Consider the following 7425-nt stretch of genomic DNA (forward strand, 5'->3'; position numbering starts at 1 on the left):
CTTTATCTTTGATAATCAAACTTCTTGATTAACTGAATCAAGCTAAGATCTATACAAAAATAGATCTTAGAGAGCATACAATCTAGTACATATTAAAAAAAGAGATGAATAGAAGACTACATTTTGAATTAGGTATGGGTATTTTGATTACAACATCATGCCTTTTGGACTTATAAATACATTGGCACCTTTTCAACATCTAATAAATGATGTTTTTTGAGAGTTTTTAGATGATTTTGTTGTGTGTTATTTGGACCACATCTTGATCTATTCTAAGAATATAGATGAATATGAATTTCATGTTTGTCGTGTATTACAAAAATTAAGTGATGCTGAAATCTATGCCAAGATAAAAAAAAAGTATATATTCTACATTATTCAATTTGACTTTATAGGATATATCATTTCAAATGATGAATTTATAATGGATCCTAAGAAAGTTCAAACAATTATGGATTGGAAGATTTCAAAAAAGTAAGACATATCTTATTTTTTTTGAACTTTATCAAGTATTATTGGATCTTCATCAAAGACTTCTCTTGAGTTGCAGCTCTACTTACACATTTGATTTATAAAGACGAACTTGAGTGGAGTAAAGAAGCTGAAGCATCTTTTGAAACTTTGAAGTCAACTTTTATTTTTACACCAATCTTGTATTGTGTCAACTTTTCTAAGGTATTTTTTATAGAAACAAATGCATAAAATTTTGCTTTAGATGCCATATTATTACAAATAAGAGTAGATGATAAACTTCACCTAGTAGCTTTTTATTCCAAAAAATTTTTAGTAGCCAAGATTAACTATGAAATCCACGACAAAGAGCTTCTTACAATTATGGATTCATTTCAAGAATACCATCATCATCTAAAAGGTGCTTCTAATCTAATCAATGTGTATACGGATGACAAGAATCTTCAGTAGTTCATGTCAACATATGTTTTAAATCATCGCCAAGCTTGTTGGAATATGTCTTTATCAAGATTTGATTTCAAGATCAAATATCCACCTTAAAAACAACAAGATTTATCAGAAGCCCTTTCTAAATGTTCTTATCTTGTACCAAAAGAAAGAGATGCCTGTTTTGATCAGCAAAGAATAATTTTCTTGAAGCTAGAGTATTTTCATCTTCAAGTAATGAAATCAACATTGACTGTTGATTTGACCCTTGTGAAATAAATCCAATTAAGTATGTCTTTTGATCCTCTTGTATACAATATTAAGAATCCTTCTTCTAAGCCCCAAGATACTTCTAAGTTTGAGCTCAAAAACAACCTACTCTATTTCAAAGATCAATTATATGTTCCATAAGGAGAAGCATGATTATGTGTTCTTCAAGCACATCATGGCTTTCTAATAGCAAAACATTTTGGATACAACAAAACTTTGGAGCTTATATCTAGAGATTTTTGGTGGCCACAAATGTGAAAGGGTGTTAGACTTTGTTCAGTCATGCGATATTTGTTCAAGATCAAAAACTCCCCGTCATTGATCTTACAGACTTCTTCAACTATTACCCATTTCAAAACAACCATGGTCTTTTGTTTCTATGGATTTCATCAAGGATCTTTCAATCTCAAGTTCTTATGACTCTACATTCGTGATAGTAGATCGTTTCACCAAGATGGCACATTTTGTACCATGTACAAAATCTATCTCGTGTGAAGAAACAACTAAGCTCTTTTTTGACAATATTCATCGCTATCATGGATTATCCAAAGATATTATATTAGATAGGAGAATTCAGTTTGTATCAAGATTTTAGTAGACTCATTTCAAGATTTTAAAAGTAGATATAAAACTATCTTCGTTATTCCATTCTCAAAGTGATGGACAAATGGAGCATGTTAATCAAGTTTTGGAGTAGTATTTAAGATGTATTATAACTACCAATAAGATGATTGGACAACTTTTTTGCCATTGATAGAGTTTGCTTATAATAATATGGTACATTCTTCTACAAAACAAATACTTTTTTTTTTCCAATTATGATTATTATCTATGACTTGATACTTTTGACTTTTCAAAAGCTGATAATCTTGTAGCAAAAGATTTGGTAAATCATTTGTCAGAGCTACATATAACAATGAAGGCACAATTAAAAGAAGCTCAAGAATAACAAAAGATCAATATGGATGTCTATCAAAAGGAATAACCACCATTCTACATAGGTGACAAGGTTTGGTTACTTCATCGCAATATCAAGGCTACTTTTCCTTGTGACAAGTTGGACTATCGAAGGCTTGGATCCTTTTCTATTTTTCCACAAATCAATCTAACTGCATATCGTTTATACCTATCGGAGTCAATAAAAATCCATTTAATATTCCACGTATCTCTTTTTGAATCATACAAGATAGAAGACATACCAAGAAAAAGACACGCTCTATTTCTTCCTATTAAAGTGGACAATAATAAAGAGTTTGAAGTGGAAGAAGTCTTAGATTCAAGGCGGGGCCAAAATAAATTAGAATATCTTATCTATTAGCATGGATATGATATTAGTGAATGCACATAGGAGCTAATAAAGAATCTTGCAAATACAACAAAGGCAGTGGAGGCTTTTTATCGATAACATCTATCAAAATCAAGATGAAGACCTTTCCTATAAAAGAAACAAGGTCTAAGTAAAATAACATTCTACTTTTAATCCTTGTTTGTAGCTTCTTTTTAATTGTGACTCTAAGGAGATGGAATACCAACAACCAACGGATTTGACTAAAGAGCCTTCATTTGCTAACCTGTTGGATGAGACATTGTAATTGTCACAACTTCTAAGATGACACAATCGAGATGAAGATCCTCGAGAATGACATGTTTTTTTTTATATAAATGGCAAGATATAATACGTTTGGTATTATAAACTTGGAAGAGACTTCCCATGTTTGGTAATTTTATTAGAGATAGAAACAACTCATGACAGTATTTTAAATATTTTATTTGAAGGAAGTTATGAATGCCTCAACAACAATTTGATAACAAGGTGGTCTTCCCGCCCTAGTATGAGATACTATGGATGGTTGAGAGGCCCTATCAATCATTTTTGAAGAGAACAAAGATCTAAGTATGTGGTGAATATAATTTGTTGCATCATAGATTTCTTTAACATATGATGACCACTCCTTGTTGAACTCGTCCCTAGAAGAAGAGATAATGTCACAAACATATGCATGTAAGCCAGTAATTACATGTATAAATAGATAGAAGTAAGTAAAAATAAGTTAATTCTATAATATCTTCTATAGAAGCTTCCTAGAAGCTTCATAGACATTGCTTTGACTTTATAGGTGTCTTTAATTGAATTTTTGGAATAGAAACATTGTCAAGAAGTTGGCCATGTGCCACATATGTTGTTAGCTTGAAGACCAAGCTAACTATGTGGCCTACACATAGAAAAACTTGCCTTGTAAGTCAAAGCATGTGTCTTACAAAGTCAACACATATTTGAGGTCCTATAGAACATCACCACATAGCCCCTAGTTAGATAGTATATATAGAGACAAGAGTGAAGCCCTCTTCACTCTTGTTAACTCCTTTCTTACTTCTAATCTAGTTTCAAGAGTCTCAAGTTTTCTTATTTTTTTGGTAATAAGCCTTTTCTAATTTCTTTTAATATACATATTTTTTTATTTTTATTTTGTCATTCTTTCTTTGACATAGATTTTATTGATTTATGCATCATCTTTTAGTTCATATCTCTCACAACACGTGGAAGATAAAAACAAAGGAAGTTTGAAAGTTATGGAAAAGAATAGCTATGGAATGAATTAATATTGAAATAATTTTGTGCCAAAAGTTAATAAAAAGTATGCTTAGGAAGTTGGAAGTAGTTACCAAGGCCAAAGGAGGTCTTATAAAGTACTGATATATAATTGGATACCACATTCAAATTTTTTTTTAATATTGTTTTAAACTGAATTGGTCATAGCTCTACAATTACTTAATGGATTTTTTTCAATGTCGGCTTATTTGATAGCTATAAAAGAGTACGTGTCATTATTTTCTACAATTCATCTATAATATATCATTCTTTTGAAAATATATTAATATTAAAATAGTTTTTTGAGTGACTATATATTATCTAAAATTAGAAATATTTATGACAAATAAATGGCAACACAAGATATTAATAAAGATGATGAAGATGAGGACTATGGCTAAGTAGTAGATATTAATAAAATAAGCTTATATAATAAAGAGGAGGCTTTTAAAAAAGATCTTTATCAAGGCTAGTCAAGAAATATTGGCATCTATTTGAGTACCATGAGAAGGCAAGAAGGTTCTTTAGACAAGGCCTTTAAAAACATCAAATAACATTCTTATGACTATATTTTGAGAGATAGTCTTATTATAGAAGCAACCAAAGAAGAAAGCTGGAATATCATTGAGAATGGTAGATGATACAAAAACCAAGAATCAAGTTCTCAAGAACTTTCATGATACGCTTTAGATAAGCTATAAATGAGTTTGAGCTACTATCAAGGATAAGAACTCGATGAAAAAGCAATTCAGTCAAGTGAGCCTTCACTCAAAGAAAGGTAACAAAATATAAATAAATAAGTATCTATATTGAAAGAGAAATTGGAATGGCTATTGCCAAAAGTCAAGAAAACTAAAGACCCTTGAAACTAAACTGGAAGCAAGAAAGGAGTTGACAAGAGTGAAGAAGGCTTCACTCTTGTCTCTATATATACTATCTAACTAGGTGCTACGTGGCAACGTTCTATAGGACCTCCAATATGTATTGACTTTGTAGGACACATGCCTTGACTTACAAGGCAAGTTTTTCTATGTGTAGGCCACATAGTTAGCTTGGTCTTCAAGCTAACAAAATATGTGGCACATGGCCAACTTATTGACCACGTTTCTAATCCAAAAAGTCAATTAAAGACACCTATAAAGTCAAAGCAGCATCTATGAAGCTTTTAGAAAGCCTCTATACTAAATACTATAGAATTAACTTATTTTTATCTACTTTTACTTACTTCTATCTATTTATATATATAATTAGTGGCTTACATGAATAGGTCCGTGACATTACCCGCCCTTCTAGGGATGAGTTCCACGAGGAGTGGTCATCATATGTTGAGAAAATCTATGATGCGGCAAATTCTATTCGCTACATATTTTGATCTTTATTCTCTTCGAAGATGATTGATAGGGCCTCTCAACCATCGATAGTCTCTTATACTAGGGCAAAAAGACCACCCAATTATTTGATCATTGTTGAGGCCTTCATAACTTCCTTTGAATAGAACATTTGGAACACCATCAAGAGTTGTTCCTTCTTCTAGTAAAATCACCAAACATCGGGAGTCTCTTCCCAAGTCATGATACCAAACGCGTTATATCTTACCATCTATTCGAGGAAGAACATTTCGTTCTTGAAGAACTTCATCTTGATTGCGTCATCTTGAAGGTTGAATAATCGTAATGTGTCATCCGATAGATCAGTAATCAAGGCTCTTGAGTCGAATCCGCTGGTTGTTGGTTCTCCATCTCTTGAGTGTCACAACTACAAAGAAGCTACAAACAAGGATTGAAAGTAAAATGTTATCTTGCCTAGATCTTGTTTTTTTTATAAAGAAGGTTTTCATCTTGATTTTGATGGGTGTCGTCGATGAAAAGCCTCCATCGCCTTTGCTACATTTACAAGATTATTTACTAGCTCCCATGTGCATTTACTAATATCATATCCATGCCAATGGATAAGATATTTTAATTTATTTCGGCGCCGCCTTGAATCTAAGACTTCTTCCACTTCAAACTCTTCATTATTGTCTACTTCTGTAAGAAGACGTAGAATTTATCGTCTTCTTGATATGTCCACTGTCTTGTATGGTTCAAGAAGAGACATGTGGAATACTAGATGGATTTTCATTGACTCTGGTAGATGTAAACAATATGCAACTGGATTGATTTGTGCAGAAATAGAAAATGGTCCAAGCATTTAATAATCCAACTTGTCACAAGGACAAGTGGTCTTGATATTGTGACAAAGTAGCCATACCTTATCACCCAAGTGGAATGGTGGTTGTTCCTTTCGATAGACATCCGCATTGATCTTTTGTTCTTTTTGAGCTTCTTTTAACTGCGCCTTTATTGTTGCATGTAGCTCTGACAAATGAATTGCCAAATCTTTCGCAACAAGATTATCAACTTTGAAAAAGTCAAAAGTATCAAGTCGTAGATGATAATCATAATTAGCAAAGAAAGGTGTTTGTTTTGTAGAAGAATGTACCATATTATTATAAGCAAACTCTGCCAATGGCAAAAGAGTTGATCTTGAGCAAACATCACATGATTGTACAAAATCTTTGACTGCTTTCCACATTTGAGGCCACCAAAAATCCCTAGATATCAGCTTTGAAGTCTTATTGTATCCAAAATGTCATGCTACTGGGAAGTCATGACGAACTTAAAGAACATGTAAATGTCCTTCTCTTTCTGGAACATATAAGCATCGTTCGAAATAGAGTAGGTTATTTTTGAGCTCGAATTTAGAAGGATCATGAGATTTAGAAGAATCATTCTTGATATCATCAACAAGAAGGTCTGAAAACATACTTCACTGGACTTCCTTGAGAAAAGTTAAATCCACAATCAATGTTGATTTTATTGCTCGAAGATGAAATTGCTCCGGCTTCAAGAAAAACATTCTTTGTTACTCAAAAGTTGCATCTCCTTCTTTTTGTGCAAGATAAGAATGTCTAGACAAGGCATCACACAAACCTTGTTGTTTTTCTAGCGCATAAGTGATAATGAACTTGAATCTTGATAAAGTCATGCTCCAACGAGCTTGACGACGATTTAATATGCATATTGACATGAAATACTCGAGGTTCTTGTGATCCGTATACATGGTGACAGGATTGGAAGTACTTTCTAGATAATGATGTCATTCTTGAAAAGAATCCATAATTGCAAGAAGTTCTTTGTCATGGATCTCATAATTGATTTTTGCTGGTGAGAATTTTCTTGAATGAATGACTACTGGATGAAGTTTGTCATTTGTTCCCATTTGTGACAAAATCGCACCTAGAGCAAAGTTTGATGCATTTGTTTCCATAAAGAACGCTTTGAAAAAATCAACATGATACAAGATTGGTGTAGAAACAAACGGTATCTTCAAAGATTCAAAAGCAACTTCCACTTCTTGATTCCATTGGAATTTGTTTTTTTAAGTCAAACGTGTAAGTGGAGCTGCAATTCGAGAAAAGTCTTTGATGAAGATTCGATAGTAGTTTGTAAATCCCTAAAAGCATTGGACATCTCTTACCATTTTTGGAATCTTCCATTCTGTAATAGTTTGAACTTTCTTAGGATCCATCATAAGTCCATCATTTGAAATGATGCAACTTAAGAAATCGACTTGAGTAGAGTGGAATATATACTTTTCTATCTTGGCATAGAGTCCCTCATCTCTTG

This window comes from Physcomitrium patens, chromosome 9 (assembly GCF_059467195.1).
Source record: "Physcomitrium patens ecotype Gransden chromosome 9, ASM5946719v1, whole genome shotgun sequence".
NCBI lineage: Eukaryota > Viridiplantae > Streptophyta > Bryopsida > Funariales > Funariaceae > Physcomitrium > Physcomitrium patens.